The sequence below is a fragment of the Alligator mississippiensis genome, chromosome 1 (assembly GCF_030867095.1).
Source record: "Alligator mississippiensis isolate rAllMis1 chromosome 1, rAllMis1, whole genome shotgun sequence".
Lineage (NCBI taxonomy): Eukaryota > Metazoa > Chordata > Crocodylia > Alligatoridae > Alligator > Alligator mississippiensis.
Window position 1 is genome coordinate 324,723,306 of NC_081824.1, and position 21,508 is coordinate 324,744,813.

Genomic DNA, 21,508 nt, shown 5'->3' on the forward strand with positions numbered 1-21,508 from the left:
ATAGATAGATAGATAGATAGATAGATAGATAGATATTCCATACATACACACACAGATATAGATATAGCTATATAGTGATATGTCATACACCCCCCCACACACACAGATAGATAGATAGATAGATAGATAGATAGATAGATAGATAGATAGATAGATAGATAGATTTCATAGACATTCGGGCTGGAAGGGACCTCATAACATCATCGAGTTCAGCCCCCTGCCTCAGGGGCAGGAAGTCAGCTAGGGTCAAAGGATCCCAGCAAGATAAGCACCCAATGTTTCTTTAAAGTGTCCAGAGTACGTGCTCACACCTCTGGGGGGAGTCTATTCCTCTTGGGGGCTTGGACAGTGAAGAAGTTTTTCCTTATCTCCAGCCTAAAACAGTCTTACAGGAGTTTGTAACCATTGGACCTTGACATCCCTTGGGGTGCTCTGGTGAACAGGTGTTCCCCCAGTTCCTGATGCGCACCCCTTATGTACTGTCACCCCTTATGTACTTGTATGCACACCCCTTATGTACTGTCACCAAGTCACCCTGAGGCTGCACTCCTCCCAGCTGAAGAGTCCCATAGCTCGCAGTCTCTCTTCGTAATGGCATGTTATATAATGGTGTTTCATTTTGATCCTGGAAAAATGTGGATTTTGGGTTACTTTTTTTAACCCAAAAATTTGGGGACTTTTTTTAACCAGGGAAAACCAGGATCCCTGCCTAGGTTCAGAGGGTCTGAGGGAAGTATGGCTGGAAGGGACCTCTCAAGGTCATCCAATCCAGTAATTCTCAACCTATTTTGTTCCACGATCCATTCGTAAACATTGATGGCCAGTCCTGACCCGGTGCCCCTCATTCCCCACCCACTTCCCTCCACCCCCAGCCTCCCAGTGTGTGGGGCAGAGGGTGGGTATGTGGGGCATGGGGAGCCCCAAGCAGCTTCTTGCAAGCTGCCAACCTGCAAGAGGAAAGCCATGGTTTCCCACGTTTTTCTCCTTAAAAGGAGAATCCATTTTTAAAGTTTGTTTGCATATTCTTGTGACCCATTTTTGGGTTGCGACCCACAGGTTGACAAACACTGATCTAGTCCAGCCCCCTGCTCAAGGCAGGAGCATCCCTGAATAAACCATCACAGCCAAGTGTCTGTCTAATCTGCTCTTGAAAGTTTAAGTATGGAGAATGCACAATTCTGTAGGTCAGCATTTCTCAACCCATGGGTTGCAACCTGAAAGTGGGTGGCAAGAATGTATGAAAGGGTGGTGAACAAACTTAAAAAATGGATTCTCTTTTAAAGGAGAAAAATGTGGGAAACTGTGGCTTTTTCCTTTTAGGCTGGAAGAGTTGCAGCCTACACGGGGCTGCTTGGGGCTCCCCAGGCCCCATGCACCCACCCCTGTCCCACGCACTGGAAAGCTGGGGCAGGGGGCAGTGGGTCAGGATCAAGAGGCACCAGGTTGGGACTGGCCACTGATGTTTACAAATGGGTTGTGGCACAAAAAAGGTTGAGAACCACTGCTCTAGGTAGTCTGTTCTAGTGCCCAACCACTCTCACTGTTAAAAAGTTCCTCCTTATCTCCAGCCTGCTGCAGCTTGAGGCCATTGCTCCTAGTCCTGTATGGATTGTGGAGGTTTTTGCTTTCCTTTGTAACCCTACAGTCACAGAGAAAAGCCCTTCTCCATCTTTTCCATAATCTCCCTTCAGATGCGTGGGTGGATCTAAATTTGGAGAAGGTAGGTGCATGGGCTGAGGTGTCGTATCCTTTATAACACAACACACCATTTCCTCCAGGCAAAAAGAATCAAGAAGCTTTCCTTATCCACCAGGGGTCTAGGGCTTCATGACTCAGTTTAACCTTATACCAAAAAAAATGCATCTCCATTCATTGGAATGAGATAAAAACAATAGCCAGGCTGTGAAATAGGAGCTTCATAGGCAGGAGCAGCAAGCAGGCAGCACAGCATGATGGAACAAAGGCTGGCTGGATGGCGGGGAACAGCCAGAACATGAAAAAGAAGAGAAGACCCTTAACACCTGTGAAGTGAAGAGTTTAGAAAGGATCCTGTAGAAGAAAATGAGCCATCAAGTCAAGTGACTCCCTCACGGCTGCTTGACTAGAAATGCTTCTGCCACTGCCAGGCAGCTGGTTTTAAACTCTGGGTGCAGCAGGAATCAAAAGGATGTGCAAGTGTACAGTGTATCCCCCTTGGATTTGCCCTCCTAGGCATATCTGTGCCTATGTTCTACTATGGTTATTTCTTATGCTTCTTGGTTTTGCTGGTTGCCACATGGAGCTGGGCTGGAATCCCCTTCCCCTCCCCTGCTGCTACATGTTGGGGTTTTCTTAAGCCTTCCTCATTGGCATTGGGTGTTGGCTGAAGTCAAGACTAGGGATCTTGACTGGGGTGTGCCATTGCTCCTGCTGTGACTTCAACCTGGAGGTTCCTGGCTAGAGGGTCTTCCTCTTTGCCCAGAGACAAAACAAGTGCCATGTTTGTGGTTAGGAGGGAATTATATCCTATGGTCAGAGTGTATCATAGAATCATAGAAGTAGGGTCGGAAGGGACCTTGTAGATCTTCAAGTCCTACCCCCTACCTGGGCAGGAGGAAAACTGGGCTCAAATGACCCCCAGACAGGTAGGCATCAAGCTTCTTCTTAAAGACCCCCAGGGTAGGAGCGAGTACCACTTCCTGTGGAAGTTGGTTCCAGATCCTAGCCGCCCTGACTGTGAAGTAATAGATTCTATGAGCGTTCCTATACCTAGTAAACAAATTCCCTTCAGCTGTCTTTAATCTCCCTACCTGGCTTGGTTTTACTGGAGTAGGTCTGAGGAAAGTGCATTTCTGTCATACACATGCACATCTTCAGAAAATTAGGGTTGTATTTGCATTTCTTTCTTCCATCTACCTGCATAGGCTGGCAAAGGTCGTTGCTCCAGGTCTATTCTTAACACATGTCCCAGATATTTCTGTTTTCTGGACAACTTAGGCAATAAGGAGTTGTTCAATTCTCTGATGATTCCAGCATTTGTTATGAATTTATTCCATGTAATACCTTATGTTTTCCTGAGGCACTTGCTTTCAAAGGCATTGAGATATCTGCCTGTACCTTTGATGGGATTCCAACTTTCAAATCCATATGGAAATGATGTCTGAGTGGGAGATTTGTAGGTCAGCTTGCAAGGTGTAGGTCTTCAGTGACCAAATCTTCTGTCAGCTGGTGCTGCTTTGCCAATACATGACACCATTTACTTCTGGATGTCCTTTGCATGTCCTTTCCAAGATGTGTGACTTGACTGTCCACTTTTATTCCTTTACGCTCTAACATAATGCTTGAGTTGAAAAGTCCTGGGTTTCTCATCAGATTTCTCAACTTAAGCAATTACCAACCCTCTTTATTTGATGTACTGTTCAAGTTTTTGGTCTTGCTTACTTGGGGAATTAACACTTGGAAGAGCTATGTCTTCAGCAACCTCTAAACCTAAATCTAATTCTAGAGTGCGGTTGCTAAGCCATAAGATTCTTGTGTTGTGGCTTTGTACACTTTTTCCACAATAAAGGAGTGCCAAGCAAGGGAGAGACAAGGGAGTGCAGCCTTGCTTGACACCAGTGTCTATGGTAACCCATTGCTGGATATTTTTTTGTAAATACAGAAGCACCTGACTCAGTCTCCAACTTCCCTTCCCACGGCAGTAACAGCCTGTAGTGCCAAGCAAGGGAGAGACAAGGGAGTGCAGCCTTGCTTGACACCAGTGTCTATAGTAACCCATTGCTCGATATTTTTTTGTAAATACAGAAGCACCTGACTCAGTCTCCAACTTCCCTTCCCGCAGCAGTAACAGCCTGTAGGATTCTGAATACAAGCAAATGGTTCAGGTAAAAAGGATGGAAGAACAGCGAAGATGTGCAAAGAGCAGCTCAAGATAGATGGGGTTGGCAGAGCCCTAGACAGAGTTTGATGGCAAGGAAGGGAACCAGATTCAGAATCTCACTGGACTGGGCTGTGCACTGCTTTAGAGCCTAAGCCCATGCATACTTGTGCAGATACAGAACTACAACATCCAGTATCTTAAGTTATCAATATCAGGTCTGACTGGATGCAGTGTGGTTTATCCAAGTCATCATAAGTAAGTGACAACTTGAAACAGTAAGCACTGGGCTCATACAATGCACTGTTCACAATCAGCACAGAAAGGAAAAACATCTTACAAAAATATCGTAAATCCAAATAACACATTTAAGGAATTGGGATTTGATGAAAAATGTAATTTATTGTGTTTTACATACCAAACTGTAATAATTGCAATAAGGGGTCTGACTCAACAGAGAATAGGCAAATCTGTGCTTTAAGAGCCGTCAGCCCATGATAACAATTTGTACTGGTGTGATGCCATTCAGTGGTCTTATGGCTTTGTATAAAATATTAAGTAAGATTTGTCACACTGTTGTCAGCTATCTAAGTATTATTATCCTCAGCTTACAAAAGCGGAAGTGGAGGTATGAGTTAAATGATGTATCCAAAACCATGCAACAGGGAAGAATTTCTCAGGGTGATATCTTGGATCAACTACATAGTTGGGGTAGAGTTAGATAAACTTTTGAATGCAAGAATGTCTTTCATTTGAAAGCTTGTCTAACTTTGTCCTAGTTATGCAGTGAGTCCAATAGAAGATATCACCCTAAAACATCCTTGCCTCATGTTTCTGGACCATCACAGCTACAACATCACTCAAACACTTATCCAAGATCAGACCCAGGAAGGCTGTGGTGGAAGCAGAAGTGAAATCCAGACCTGCTGATGATCAAAGTCTCTTCTTTAACCAGAGGCCAGTCACTCTTGTGCTTTATTAATGACAGGATTTTAAAAGAAATGCCATTTCAACCCAGCATAAACTCCACTGAGCATGCTTCCTATAAGGTTCACCTCAAAATTCACCAAAATATCATATTTTACTCACAGCCCATAAAACTGTCAAACCCTTTTCTGTATTTCTCATCTGGTCTTGTGTTGAATATCCATGATAGACTTCTCTGCTGATTTTTTTTGTCATGCATGACTACTGACCTCCTCTCAAAATAGGCTTGGGAGGGCACCATCAAAACTTTAGAAAAAACTAAATCTATAAGAACAAGTGAAATATTAACATTATCCATGAATATTCTACAAAATGTAATTACTCTTGTTTGTGTACTGCATAAACGTGGAAATGGGATCAAGGATTCAAATACTGTCCTGGACCACAGAGAAAATAAGTTGTTGTTCATAGATTCATAGATTCATAGATGTTAGGGTCGGAAGGGACCTCAATAGATCATCGAGTCCGACCCCCTGCATAAGCAGGAAAGAGTGCTGGGTCTAGAAGATCCCAGCTAGATACTCATCTAACCTCCTCTTGAAGACCCCCAGGGTAGGGGAGAGCACCACCTCCCTTGGGAGCCCGTTCCAGACCTTGGCCACTCTAACTGTGAAGAAGTTCTTCCTAATGTCCAATCTAAATCTGCTCTCTGCTAGCTTGTGGCCATTGTTTCTTGTGACCCCCGGGGGCGCCTTGGTGAATAAATACTCACCAATTCCCTTCTTTGCCCCCATGATAAACTTAAAGGCAGCCACAAGGTCGCCTCTCAACCTTCTCTTGCGGAGGCTGAAAAGGTCCAGTTTCTCTAGTCTCTCCTCAAAGGGCTTGGTCTGCAGGCCCTTGACCATACGAGTTGCCCTTCTCTGGACCCTCTCCAGGTTATCCGCATCCTTCTTGAAGTGTGGCGCCCAGAATTGCATGCAGTACTCCAACTGCGGTCTGACTAGTGCCCGATAGAGGGGAAGTATCACCTCCCTGGACCTATTCGTCATGCATCTGCTGATGCACAATAAAGTGCCATTGGCTTTTCTGATGGCTTCGTCACACTGCCGGCTCATGTTCATCTTGGAGTCCACTAGGACTCCAAGATCCCTTTCCACCTCTGTGCCACCCAGCAGGTCATTCCCTAGGCTGTAGGTGTGCTGGACATTTTTCCTCCCTAGGTGCAGCACTTTGCATTTCTCCTTGTTGAACTGCATCCTGTTGTTTTCTGCCCACTTGTCCAACCTATCCAGGTCTGCCTGCAGCTGTTCCCTGCCCTCCGGCGTGTCCACTTCTCCCCATAGCTTTGTGTCATCTGCAAACTTGGACAGAGTACATTTCACTCCCTCATCTAAGTCACTGATGAAGACATTAAAGAGTATCGGTCCAAGGACTGAGCCCTGCGGGACCCCACTGCCCACACCCTTCCAGGTCGAAACCGACCCATCCATCACGACTCTTTGGGTGTGACCCTCTAGCCAATTTGCCACCCACCGGACTGTGTAGTCATCCACATCACAGCCTCTTAACTTGTTCACCAGTATGGGGTGGGATACCGTATCGAAGGCCTTCCTGAAGTCTAAGTATACGACATCCACCCCTCCTCCTGTGTCCAGACGTTTCGTAACCTGGTCATAGAAAGAGACTAGGTTGGTCAGGCACGATCTAAACCCATGCTGGTTTCCCCTCAGCATAATTTGCCCTGCCGGGCTCTCACAAATGTGAGCCTTGATAATTTTTTCAAAGACTTTACCAAGGATGGAGGTGAGACTGACTGGCCTATAGTTGCCCGGGTCCTCCTTCCTCCCCTTCTTGAAAATGGGGACCATGTTAGCCCTTTTCCAATCCTCTGGGACTTGGCCCGTGCGCCATGAGTGTTCGAATATTCCCGCCAGTGGCTCTGCAATGATGTTGGCCAGTGCCTTCAGCACCCTCGGATGGAGCTCATCCGGGCCTGCCAACTTAAAGGCATCCAGTTCTTCCAAGTGACTCTGAACCACCTTAGGATCTACGTATGGAAGTCTGGCGCCTTGCTGCTGCCTCTCTACAACCCCAGTGAGAGACTTGTTGTGCCCCTCACTTAGGAACACTGAGGCAAAGAACTCGTTGAGGAGTTCAGCCTTGTCCCCCCTGTCTGTCACCAATTGTTTCTGCCCATTTAGCAGGGGTCCTATTCCTCCCTGGGCCTTCCTTTTACTCCCAATATATCTAAAAAACAATTTCTTGTTGTCTTTTACTTGGGTTGCCATCCTCAGCTCCATGGTAGCTTTGGCCCGCCTAACTGCCTCCCTACAAGCACGAGCAGAGGAGGTATATTCATCTTTAGTGATCTCACCCTTTTTCCACTTTTTATGTGCTCCCCTTTTGGCCCTTAGGCTGCCCTGGATTTCTCTGGTCAGCCATGGAAGCCTCCTGGCCCCTTTCCCTTTTTTGCCTCGCTCGGGGATCGTCTCGCTTTGTGCCCGAAGGATCGTTTCCTTAAGGCACAGCCACCCTTCTTGGGCTCCCATCCCTTCAAAACTCCTACTCTGCAGTGCGTCCTTGACTAATCGCCTGAGTGCATTGAGATCAGCTTTCCTAAAGTCTACCACTTTCACCCTACTAGTTACCTTACCCACTCGACGTCTTATGTTGAATTCTATTATTAGGTGATCACTGTCTCCCAAATGGCTACCGATCTGGAGGTCCCCTATCATGTCATCCCCTGTTGCCAATACCAGATCCAGTATGGCATTCCCCCTAGTGGAATGTTGTTTATGTTGTTTATGTAGCTGTGTAATGGCTGGTCTGAAATACAGCAGGACATTGACTAATCCTTTGAGATTGCTACTTCAGGTCAGTGTTAAGGTTTGTGGGTGAGACTGAGAGAAACTTGAACATTATGCTTGCCCACCTCTGTGAGAGACAAAGAGAAAAGTGTCCTGTTCAATCAATTTCCTATCGTTTCAGAGGTTGTACCTTAACTTTTAAAATATATATTATAAAACATGAAGCTTTCATTATACACGCATAGTTCTACAAATATATCACAATTAGCATTAGAGGCTGGGCTTGCCATTAAAATGATGATGAGCACTATTCAGTTTTATTGACTTAAGGGAATTTAACTTTGAATTTTAAAATTACAAGGTCAGTTACACACTATTTCTTTAAGTCTTTTAGAAATACCAATTTATGCATAGGAGAAGACTAGAAATACTAACTTCCAACAGTCTTTTTCTTTGCAAAAAAACCCAACCAAACAAAAACCCTAGAGAAGCTGATCTAGACATGACATGGGATGTGTAATTTTTTTCAGTACATTGATATTTGAATTGACTGCTCCTTTTACACTTCATTCCTGGATGGTACTAAGCTGTTTTGAGCATGTCCAACTCCTATTGATCTTCAGTATCATGCCATATTAAGCTCAGGTGGAAAATTCTCAGGTGTCAGGGTATCGTCTCTTCTTCAGACCTACTTCAAAAAAGATAAAGTCAGAGGATTTCACCGTACAGGCAGTCCTTGACTTACAATGTTTCAAGTTACAACATTTCACACTTACAATGTTTATAAATTGACACCCGGTTTCAACTTTATGATGTCAGTTTTGACTTTACAATTCTGGATCCGATGTGACACCATGCCAGCGAACAAGTTAGCTGCATTGCTCATCTCCCTGGAGAACATCTGTCCAAACTTCCTTAGACACTGTCTTTAAGAAAGCAGAGAAGACTCCAGAAAAACCTGCAGCAAAGACTCCTGAGAAGACTCCAGCCAAGAACCCTTCAAAAAGTCCAACCAAGAGCCTTTCAAAAAGTCCAGCAAAGTCACCTCAAAGAAGTCCTTCCAAATCAATATGATTGCTATTTACAATATAAATACATTAATGGAGCTATATTACTCATCTATAATTGATTGAGTACAAAATTCTGGGGCATTTTTGGTGAAAATAAGGTATTGGGCCTTGGTTCAGGAACCAATCCCCCATTTATAACATTGTTTCTTATTAGAAAATTGGTTCCAAGTTACAATGTTTCGACATAGACGCGGTTTTCAGGAACCAATTGTGTCATAAATCTGAGGACGGCCTGTACAGGAACCCAGTGAAATGGATTTTATTCATGCTTGTCATCACACTGTGGTTTCACCCTAGACCTTGCCTACGTAATACTTAGAGGTGAGTGATGACCTTGCTTTAGTGAGACAAAGCCCTATCTACACTGTTGTTCCTTGTTCACCTTTATTACAGGTACAGCTGAATTGGGAAGCTTGGTTACAACACAATTAAAAATGGTGGTCAATAGTACTGACCCATGCTAACTCCATTTTACATTATAGTATTTAAGAACACTATAATTACCCTGACTTGTATAGAATTGTATTGTTGGCGTTGCCTGGGAATACAACATCCTCAAACCATGTGACCTCTACTCTGCCAAAAAATAAAGAGGTTGGTTTCAAACACAGACCTCCTGTTTTGCTGTGGGACCAGCAAGTCAATGAATTTCCTTTCAGTGGAAGTCAAAACTCACAGTCACCCATAGTAACTGTTTGCTCAGCCAGCAAGGAGATTGTTTTTGCTAGTTCATACTGCAAGATTAGTCAGAAGTTTATTCAGAGGACAAACAAAAAAAGTGAGAACACAGGTTAACTTCTCCACCCTTTCCTCTTTCCTGTATCCCCCACTTATACGCCTTGCATTAACAGAGGTCAGAGTGAAATATACAATAGACCATTACATTTCAGAGATTTGGAGCAATCATTCATCTGATCAGATCTGTCTGAGCTTTGGAATCTATACCTCTAATGTTGTTTCAGTGCCGGTGGGAAAGGTGACACAATATCCTGTGAAACAGGGGAGTTGATGTCAGTTTTCAGTCATTCACATTTAGAATGATTTCAAACAATGTGCACACAGTGATATCATATGAAAAATACATGTGCACCGCAGACCTCTTTGGAAGTGTTCACCAATGTCTTTACAAGAGCAACAGAATGTTTTAATTCTCATTGCATGCATTACTAGTCCATCAGAAAAAAGCATTTATCAGAAACTTATCCACAGTTGAATATATACCTACTGGGGTTATCTATAATTCTGCGCTCCACCACTGTCTAGGTTGTTATTTAATGTCTCTTTCTGACCTTCCACACTGACGAACTTCTAAACGTTTTTAACCTCTAGTGTGTAGAAATTAGGAAAGTTGAATGAGGTGATGATAAAAATCTCTACTCCGACCTTTCAGTTTTCCTCTACACACAAAGCACATAGGCTCAGTGTAAATTCCCCAAGTGACAGATTTACACTGCTTGCACATTCTATGGCTTCCTTTATTTGAGTAAGAAAAGCCATGTTGTGGCAGCATGCAAAACATAAGAATCAATAATATGCAGAGGTTATTGCAATGCATCCAGGAGAGCTACCGTAGGGAACTGACACAAAGAATACCCAGCCCAAACTTCCTGGATAGAAACCACCTCACAAACAATACACATGACCCAGGCATTATGATTCTAATAGTCTTGTACTTAAAAAGATGCTGCTGGGTTCAAAATGATCTGAGAAATTTTATCTTTCCAAGGACTGAGCAAAATGTGAATAACTTTATAGCAGAGTCAAAGGATGATTGTTTTAACAGATCACTGTTAAAACATAATGATGTAGTATTGGAAGGGGCCTCTCAGGTCAGTGAGTACAGATCCCTGTGCCCTCTCCATCTGCCTTATTCAATTTAGCTTTATTTATGAAAATATAGGGGTTGGGCTTTTTACAACAGATGTACATGCTCCCTGTTGCATCAATGTCAGGGCATAATTCTAAGTTTCACTAGCTGTCTCATTTCAGCAAGGAAAACAGTGAAGGATACACTACACCTAAAAAAGGAGGTGTTTGCAGGGAGTCTCTGTAGTAGTTACACAATTCCACCTTCCTTACGCCCCCTCCCCACCAACTATGGGGATACTTAATTAAGAAATGTCCTGTTTCTTATTAATCATTAAGAAATAAATCCTGAACACAAACTGAACATGTGGATTGATGTCAGTGATGTCCAGGGATCCTGGTTTTCTCTGATTTAAGAAAATCCCTAATTTCCAGTTTTAAAAAAAGTAACCCAAATCCACATTTTTCCATGATTTAAATGAAACTAGATAGATAGATAGATAGATAGATAGATAGATAGATAGATATTTCATTTTAATCACAACAAATCTGGATTTGGGGTTACTTTTTTTAACTGAAAATTGGAGATTTTTTTTAAAATCAGAGAAAACCAGGATCCCTGGTGATGTCATCCCTTGCCAATAATACCTAGTAATTGCTCAATATAATTTTTTAAAAGATAATTTCTAAAATAATAATGGAACATTCCTGGACATACATTTTTAGGGGATTAGTGTGTTTTGGGGGTCTCATATGTCTAATAATTCATCCAAGGATTACACTTGTCTTTCAGGAATGCACTAAAAAATATAAACTATCCTTAAGTATTCCTTGGTCATCTGATGAGGCTCCATCAACACTTACACATGCCAATTTATCTCTGCTAATGCCAGTGAAGGGACTGATTCTCTTCTTGTTTCCACTGATCTAAATAAGAAGCAACAACATCTGAGGTACAACCCCCTTTTCAAGAAGAACAGAATTTTACTGCTATAGTCCGCACAAGGGTCAACATGAACTCTATTTAGTGGTCAGTCAGCCCGGGGAGCCCAGGCTAAATTACACGCTATATTCCCCTGCTAGTGCCCATGGTACTGAAATAAATTACTGGTCAAGATCTCTATCTCCCTTTGACCCCTTTGTGATGACAAAGGCTGCTTTGTGTTTCAGAGGCTGCTAGTATGGAACAAACATTTTGCCAAAGAGGGCAAGTGTGTGATTGGGTTCTGCATGAGAGTTTAAGAAAAGGAAGCATTCCTTGCACCATCCTTCTGTCCTTCCTTTAGATTCACCTGGGGTCTTTTCACAATGTGGCTCCTAAAGTCACATTTAATATATCCTCCAAAACTTTCTCTCACATTTTCTTTATTTGGAGACAGACCTATTTTTTAACTTCAGTGTTACCTCTGTACCAGGGCATTGCTGGTAACATATTGATGTATTTTATTTGAAATGGCAAAACAGAAAAATGAGACGACAGTTTTATTAATGGTAATGGAATGAGCAATCCATTGTTTTATGAGTGCTGCTTATAGTTTTTTTCATAAGCCCCTTATGAGGTTTTAAGATCTTTGTTTCATTGGAGACCCACATGCTACTTCCTGGACTCCAGTAGGTTGAGAGGGATGCACTGAAGATGCTGTGATTGCACTGACAGGCACATTATGATTCTACTCCAATAAAGCTGTACATGTAGGTAGGCATGGAGTAGCCCTGTTGACTTCAGTGGGACTGCTCATAGTTCAAGGGTGTGTGGTGGAGGGGTTGATATCTCACTACAGCTCTACATGCAGGAGTTTGAGCCTGGTGCTAGACTTGTACTAACTGCTATGTCTACTTCTGCCAGCTGTAAATGGAAGCCTGCTCATTTGGGCTGGGGAATCAAAGGGAGCTGCACATGTTGCTAACCACATTACCTGCATGCATGCTGCTGGCTACTGAAACATGTGCCTTAGCCATGCTAGACCCAGGTGGAGCTGTGATATTTTTTGGCCAGACAAGTATAAAGTTAAAACATATGCTTAAAAGTGTTTGGAGAAGCAAGGCTCAAAGTCTCTTTGCCTGCTGTAGGAGGTAGGTCTATCTTTAAGCGTACACTATCAGGCCCTGTGTCAAGGTACACATGTGTGAATCTTTGCTGGACAGGCTAAAGAAATCAATATCCTGAAAATGTAACAGAAGAGCTTCAGATTAATATCTATAAGGACAGACCCATTCATCAGATTTCAAAGAGCAGGCCTTTCCACTGCTGTATTCCTTCCATGAGTCAGTATAACCTCTTCAGCCAGCTCTGGTGGCCTACAGCTACTATATCTACAAGCCCAGTCCTGCCTGTATTAAAGCATTGGGAGTTCTTCAAGTGACTTTAGTGGAATTTGAGCCCTGTAAAAGGACATTAGATTAAAGAAAAACAACAGTTACAGATATATTTTTCCCGTGTCTCTGGGACCTGCATGACCCCTATCTGCATGCAGTGAAACCCTACTTGCATTACTGGGGTGATATAAAACTGGTATTGAGTTTAATGGGAGTATTGTATCTGTAAAGTAATCAGGATGTGGCCCATGGGATGTGACTATAGGATTAGGTAGATTTCTTTGCTAATAGAGAGTAATCCCGCTGTACTTTACTCAGTCACATAAAATCACTACCATATTTAGGTACATACAGCAGCTGGCAAAATCACATGGGGAGATTTCAGTAAAATTCCCTGATCATTAATAATGGGGTGGTTAGCATATTTTCTTTGGTTTATATGTAACAATACCTATAGAAGTATAATAATAAGATAAAATAAACTCATTTTTTCTTAAATATTACAAAAAGAAGTTTCATATTGTTTGATGATTATTTCAGCATGCTTAAATCAACAGATCTGTTTCTACTTTACCACGGAATTAGCACTTTACCAAAAAACTTTAACACTCCAAGAGCCACATTTTACTCCCAGTAATCACATTAGCAGTGTCATAATAGGAAGTCAGTCAAGCTGCTCCTGTGATTAAGGCACCCCATTCTTCATGCCAAGCTATATATCAGACTCAAGATAGAGTAAAATGGAAACCTGTGGGAGGGAAGACAAAATAAAAAGACAAGTGAGATTAAAATTCACAAATTTTAAAAGTTGAAAGAAGTGTCAGGACTCTCCATGAATTAGTGCAACCGACACTCAATACATTAGCGTGACTGGGGCAGCCACCCTGGGGCTGCTTTTGAGGGGGCATAAAAATGACTGTTGCTGCAACTGGCAGCTGGCTATGCTGGCAGTGCAGCAACTCACATTGCCCAGGACAGGAGCTGCCTTGTTACATCTCTGCACTTCTATCATGTTTAAGAGCTCTGTAACTTTATAGTGCTATAAAAAGTGCTCTAAATGACAGAGTTGTAAAACGTGCATGGAGCACTTCTGTACACATCCTCTGAGATGGTGCACTTTGCTGGAAAGTGGGATCTGTGAGTTTCAATCCTCTCAAGATAAGAAGGGCCAAGAAGTTAGGTATCTCACTTTCTAGGCAAGTGCTCTTACTACTAGGATTTTGGGCTAAAGCTTAGCATCATTTTCTCTTCCTTCAGCTTTGTTTTCTAACAAGCTATATGCATGCTCTTCATATGATACAATCCAAGTCTAGGGGTATAGGGATCTCTTCAGACAACCATAGATGCCTAATGGATTTGGATGGTTAAGGTGTTTTACAGCCACTGAACAGTGTGACTTGGGGTTGCTCTGTGATTTGGGCACCTAAATTCCACTTAAGTCCAATTGATCTGGATTTGGCTGTATATAGCTCTATACTACTCTTGGGTACGTGCAGCTTCATATATAGTAGCATGGCTCTGACTGAACCACTCATTCCTCTTCCTGACTCTTTCCCTCAGTTTCTGCAGATCCCATACTTCCTGGGGCTGGAGGAGGTATTCACTGAGGATCATGCTTTGGAGCTGAAATTCTTACCTTTCTTCCTTACTCCAGGCTGCAAGTTCCCATTTGCTTTACATAAAAGACTTGGGGGTGGGGGGGTGGGGGGAACGGGGAGGGAGGAAGGGGGAACAATTTACGCCTTCAGTTACTCTTTAAAGTGAAGTCCTTAAGTCTGAAGAATGAAGAAAGATTAATTTGAAGACCCTATGTTGGATATTTGCCTACAGCAAACATCCAATATATAATGACCCACATCTGAGCTTTTATTTTCCCATCAGATTTTTAGTAATGATTCTTATGCAATCCATCCAGGGATTACCATTTCCAGCAGTTTTCCAAATGGATGTAATAAGAGACTACTCTGTGGTTTTGACTGAATATTTTCACAAGTATACATTTCTGGTTTTTGACTTGATTTTCTTTGGTTTCAGGTCTGCTTGCCAAAAAGCTGTAGAGTTTTGTTATTATGTCTTTACATAATGAAATGGATGGCCATTTGCTTACTTGCCTACATAAGTCTATATCAAGAATAATTCAAGCACAGCTGATTGTCTTTATATTTAAACTTTCCCATATGGTAGTCCAATAAAGGAATGTCTCTATCTTACAGTGTCTTTTCTGAGAGACGACTCACTCTTGCCTTAACTTTAAAGACCACTCAAAGGAACCTGACTTTAAAAAAATGAAAGAATATTGTAACGCATACATTTACTTTATCATATTAATATGTGCTGGATATTAATTAAGTGTACTGCACCCCAAGCTCCTTCAACTTTAAACTTCTGCAATTGAACTATTTTATTTAACACATCAGAAGAAGTTAGTCCAGTGTGTGGGGAAAGGCTGAAATACACTCCATCCCAATCAGAATTTGGGCTTTGTACCAACAGTTAAAGTAGGGTGGGTCAGATTGAATTCACCCCTGGGATCTCTGCAGGTAACCAGCTTCCATAGTTGCTCCTGTGGAGTTCAACTATTAGCTAGAATAGTGGCTGCTGTCCCTTACCTTTCTTTTATAGGGTTTGGGGACAAAATCCAAACTGATCCCTTAGATGTCTCCATTTTAGTTTCATGACATCTACAATTTAAGTACCTGGCCTCAGGAGAATGATTTAAAGAAAGAGGGTTGACATCTAAACTGCCAGTCCAGGGAATGAGGAGAGGTAGGCATTCTCCAAAATGCAATTCAGAGAGCCTGAAGATGCCTAGGGACAGCCAATAGGTAACGTTCTAACTATTTATAAAAAGCGCTAGTAGTGTAACTGGTGGGGTACCAGCCCCAGGAACTGATTTAGAGGGGTTCAAGAGTGTTGACTGCCACCACTTCCAGCCTGGGTGTTCCTTGCTGGTATCTTAGCCTCATCCGGTCACTAGAATGTCTAGCCTCTTTTCTGAGGTTAGGTGCCTAACTAAATGGAACACCTTTTGCATACAGTTAAAGTATATATACTAGGTGAGGAGAACCCAGATTCCCGGGTAAATGTTCTAAGCACTGTACAGGTATGCAAAAGGTAGGCACCACCCTGCTCTGCCATAACTTAGAATGATAGGGCCACTGTAATTTGTACTGAAGCAATATTACCAGTGTTAATTATAGGTGCTCTGAGAACACCTAATGGATCATACTTCTCTTGGAACTTAGGGTTTGCAATCCCAGGAGTAATCTCCGGAGTTCTGTTGAGATAAATTCCACCCACCCACTCCACATGTCCACTAGTCTGAGCCCACAAATAAAGCAGAGGAGATACCTTAGGAGGAGTATGCCTTAGTGTTCGGTCTGTTCTGAAGGTGTGTGAAAGCCAAAGCATAGGCACTTCATAAGTTTCATGGTTGGTTGCTGGAAAGACACGAATTCTTGGGGGTGATATCTTTCATTGGATCAACTGCATGGTTGCAATAGCTTTCAGGTATCACAATACCCTTCCCCAGGTCTCTGGGGGAGAAGCAGATACAGCAGAGCTAAGTAGCAGATGGAACCAAAGCTTGTATAAAACTTCATATGTAAATAAAAACAGGATGGTTTTGGAGCACAGCAGTTTCCAGGTTGCTTTTTGGAACTTAGGCATTCACAGTCTGTCTAAATAGTACTTAGGTGCCTAGTTGGCCACTTTAGCTTTGGCCTTGGTTTATAGTTTTCTGTAAACTTGGGCCTTGAAGATTCTGCCCAGCTTGTCCCAATGGCCACCTCAATAGCAGCTTGTTTAGTGCCAGCATAGAGACCTCTACGTACAGGGGAAGTACTAGATGTCCTGTAGAGGTATGGTTGATCCTCTGGCTGCGCACAGCTGATTGGCAGGAAGAGATTGTGGGATTCCTTTTTTTCATAATGCTAAGTTGCAGGAAGTTCTCAGATTTTGATTTAAAATATTACATGTCTTGCTCCTTTCCCTGAAAAGAAAGAGGATTAGAGCAATTCTAATCCTCAATTCTACTAAGCACTTTAGAAAGTGATATGAAAGACAGTAGTAATGCCTACTCCAAGCATTAAAATTTCAGGCCCCCAAAGCATTCAAAAGCCAGCTCCCAAAATCATGAGATTGGCTTAAAAATTGTGAGTTTAAAATAATTTTAAATAGTGAAATTTAAAATAATACATGTTGAGTTCTTTTTTTCACAGTTTTTTTAGCTTGTAGCATAATTTTTTTTCCACAGGCTTAGACACTTTGTTTAAATGAAAGCTGAGATTTTCACATTGGATTCTAGGTGATGGGGCTTTCAAGAAAAATAAAAAAACATTGTAAAAATTGTTTACATTGGAGTTGAAAGAAAAAAAAAATTGGACTTTTTCTACAGCAGGAGGTTGGAGATCTAAAGATGCACCTCCCTCCACCAAATTCCAAAATGTATTAATTTTGGGTGTAACAGCAAGAGTCATTACTAGCTTAGGTTGGCTTTTTGCATAACAGTGGCATCATGGTGGAAAGGAATATTACATGTAGGATGGGAATGCAAATTTGTTTTGGCACACCCTGCAAAAAGTACTGAGGCAGGCTCCACTTGTTCAAATAGTCAGTTCTCTCTGAGTGTGTCTAAACTACCGATTTTTCTCTGTTGCAACTGCAGTTAATTGATTATCAATTACAATGGTTAGCTAATACCTTTGGAGATGATAATGTATCTATTCCACAAATGTTTGATCCAGGATACAGTAGAGTGAATCATAGATGTTTGCAGACTTTTATTTCTAAAGATGTTAGCTAACCTCCAGCTGGTTAACCTGAGTTACAAGAATGTGAAAGAGTAAACAGCAACCTGGCGAAAAGAGCCGAGGAACGCCACTTCCAGAGCTATTACCATATAAGGATAGAAGCTCTGGGAAAAAAACAAAACAAATCAGAGAGAGGGGCTGAAGGGGAAAGAGAGGGAAAAAGAAGATCCGCAGAAGATGGGAGGCTTACCTCAGGATTTCTCTCGACGCCGGAGAGAGTGGAGCTCAGAGGAAGAGGGGCGGATCCCCGAAGAGGCATACCACGAGACACGGCTGGCAGTTGCGCTGAAAAGAAAACCAAAAAAAAGAGAAAGAATGAATTGACCCACTCCCACAAACTTGGAGAAGGCATCTGAGTGTTGGCCACAAGGATTCAAGGCTTCAGGCACGCGCAGGCTAAAAGGTACACACTAATAGTAACAGAAATAAAGAGAGAGAATACAATGGGGTTTGAAGAGAAAATTCTGCCCCAAAAAGAAATAAACAGACAAACTAGAGTTAAAGAGACTTCGTTTCCTAATACCAAGATCAGCCCAACTGAACTGATAATAGTTATGTAAGAATAGTATATAGATAGAATTACAAAGTTGATATAACTGATAAGGTTAAAAAAAAAAGAAAAAAAAAGGATAAATGGACCACTTCTGTTTAAAGGTAAAGAAAGTTTGTATAGCGTTATAAAGGATAAAAATAAAGACAAGTGTTATTCTGCATCCGACTGTGAATATATATACATATCGGCGAGTGTGTGTGGATAGTCGAGAAGGCGTGCAAAGTTTTCCTCTATAATACCGGGACTCCTAATAGAGACACCAAAAAAACCCCCAAACAAACAAAAATACCCCCCAAATATATATAATAACCCTCCCGACGAGTGACATCATTAATTAGAACATATTATAATAACATCCAAGGCATGGCAGGAAGGAAAGTCGGGGTACTTATAGTTCTTTGGGAGATTATAAAAGGATACAGAGAGGCATCGTAAGCTCTACCATCACAAAGAAGAAAAAACATCTATTTTAGGCATACACCTGGGACAGATCTGATTGCAGCTCCTTCAGGCAGCTCCCATGCTATAGATGCATGTTGCTATTTCCTCTTTTGATTCCATTTCAAAAGCAGCTCTTTTATCATGCCACCCTTTCCTTTGTGCTGTTGAGGAGTTCAGAAGAAATGAACCACTCTTTTTTTCATGTCCTTCAACTAGCTATTCTTCTTGACAAAGAGTGGTGGAGCTGTTATCTGCCTAGTAGCAGTACTCTTCCAGCCACAGCAGAATATTAGTCCCCACCTGCTAGATGCTGATTTCATACCCAGTTCTGATTTGGAGCTTGGAGAGCTAGGGCTGAGAGAGAGCCTGTAGTTTCCACTTCCTTAATGTTCTTTACCGAGCCTCGGGAATCAGGATCCCCATCCAGCCACACCTACTACTTGAAGCCAGTGAAAAGAGTCTGGACAACGGTAACTAAGGGAGAATAATCGAGATCTAATCACCCAACTCAATAGTAGAGAAGACCTGCTCCTCATGGGATTGTCCAGTTCACCCTACTGCCAGAGGCCTGAGGACGATTGCAAAACAAATTGTTTGCTGCTACTATTATCATTCTTCTGAGGAACAGTTGTCAGGTAAGTGAAAAACCATAGATGCTAGCAAAGAACTTTTCAGGGTCTGAAGGTAACAAGAATATCAGATCAGATTTTTTTAAAGGTCTCTGCAGAATCTAAGCTAATCATTATGTTACGTGGTTTGGCTGACTTGATGTTGGAACAGATGTGTGACAGGTACTCTAGTTCTCAGGGATGCTGTTTATCAAACAAAAGTTAAAGTATAACTAGGTCTATTAAGAGCTCTCCCATTAAAATCAAGCAGTGAATAAAGGTCACTGTCTCGGCATATGGAGGTTTTTGGCACGCCACGCTAAGGCCTGCACCTTTCTGCCCCAGAAAAATTTCTATGCACCACTGGATGGGGTTTGGTTTTTTATTTACTTATTTTTTTAGTGTGGGGCACTGGTGATCAATCATATGTAAGTGAGTACATGTATGTGAGTACTCCAAGTGCTCTGACTGAAGCACGGAGTGAAATCTGGGCTTCGCCATGCCAAGGCCTGCACTTATCCGTGCCCCACAAACTTGCTACTAGACTTGGTTCTGAGGCCCTTGGCAGCTTCCATTTTTTCACCATCTGTCATGGTGAAAAAATAAATACCATCTGCACACCCAGGTCCAGAGAGCATTCTGGGGCAGACCCAGCCTTTGGCTCAAACAGCCAGGACAAACCCAGAGACTATCCCACATCCCTGCCTCACCCAGGACCACACTTATATACATATGAATGCCCATCACGACCCAACACTTAAAAAAAAAATTAAAAAATCACACCTGTGATGGACAGATGAGTGTCCTGCAAGGAGAGACCATGGGCAGCCACAAACATCCCCCTTTTCCCTGCCAACATCATGCACAGCCCCAGAGATACAAGAAAAGCCTCCAGGTCTGCTGGCTTCTTCATGCTTGAGCCTCAACAGTCTCAGTTGCCCCAAATTGAGTCATCAATGTGACAAAGTAATTAGCAGAGCTAACCACACTTTGTCATGCATTAGTAGGTGCATCACGAACAGGTCCATGGAGGTGATGCTCCCCCTCTATGCGGCCCTGGTCAGGCTGCAGCTAGAGTACTGCATCCAATTTTGGGCACCACAATTAAGAAAAAAGATGTGGACAACCTTGAGAGGGTCCAGAGTAGGGCCACTTATATGGTTCGAGGTCTTCAAGGAAGGCCTTATGAGGAAAGGCTGAGGGACCTAGACCTTTTCAGCCTCCGCAAGAGAAGGTTGAAGGGGATCTTGTGGCAGCATACAAATTCACTGGGGGGTGTGCAGCAGGGAATAGGAAATGCTGTGTTTACCAGAGCACCCCTTGGAATAATCAGAAGCAACAGCCACAAGCTAATGGAGAGTAGATTTAGGTTAGACATCAGAAAAAACTTATTTATGGTTAGGGTTGCCAGAATTTGGAACAGGCTTCCAACAGAGGAGATGCTCTCCCCTAACTTGGGGGGTCTCCAAGAGAAGACTGGACAAGCACCTGGCTGGGGTCACATGACCCCAGCACTTTTTCCTGCCACTGGCAGGGGGTCGGACTCAATGATCTATTGAGGTCCTTTCCAACCCTAGCATCTATGAATCTATGAAAATGTGAGCCTTGACGTGGGATGCCTTACTCCAGAAAGGGTTTCCTTCTCCCCTGGAGCCTTGCCACTAGTCTGCTTGGTTCTGTGGCTCATGGCAACTCCCATGTGTCCTGGTGAAAAAAAAAGAAAGTCTGCAGCCCTGGGGTAATGGGAAGGCATCACCAACTCTGAACTGTCAGCCTTCTGGTCTAACCTTTGGCCCACAAAACCCTAAGCAAAAAAGCTAGGAATATCCCAATTGTTTCTCACATCCCTTCCAAGATCACTCTCATATGCATACGAATGCCCACCACCACCCTACACTAAATAAACAAATAATAATAATTAAAAAAAAAATCAGACCCTTAATAGACAGCACTGTGCCCTGCAAGAAGAGGCCATAGGCAGCCACAAACATCCCCCTTTTCCTTGTCAACATCATGCACAGACCCAGAGATAGACCAAAAGTCTCCAGGGTTGCTGCCTTCTTCATGCTCAGGCCTCAATGGTCTCAGCTGCCCCAAATATCAAAAAGAACACAAAAAGCCATTTTGGCCCCACCATCTTCCCCTTACAACTGAAGCACGAGCTGAAATGTGGGCCTCGGCGTGAAATGCTGAACCCCAAAAAGAGTTCGGCATGCCAACCTGAGCCCCACACCTTTCCGCCCTGGAGCCTTGCCACTAGTCCATTTGGTTCTGAGGCCCATGGCAGCTCCCATGTGTCCTGGTAAAAAA

General features: G+C 42.7%; 1 long non-coding RNA gene across 1 annotated transcript; it reads right to left on the reverse strand.

The window, feature by feature from the left end:
* Positions 1 to 7,161: 7,161 nt before the first annotated feature.
* LOC109284996 (uncharacterized) lies at positions 7,162 to 17,895 on the reverse strand. Its single transcript, XR_009461790.1, has 4 exons — positions 17,787 to 17,895; positions 16,137 to 16,321; positions 8,370 to 8,519; positions 7,162 to 8,281 (listed from the first exon to the last, which is right to left on the reverse strand). It is a non-coding gene; the product is annotated as an uncharacterized LOC109284996 (long non-coding RNA).
* Positions 17,896 to 21,508: the final 3,613 nt, after the last annotated feature.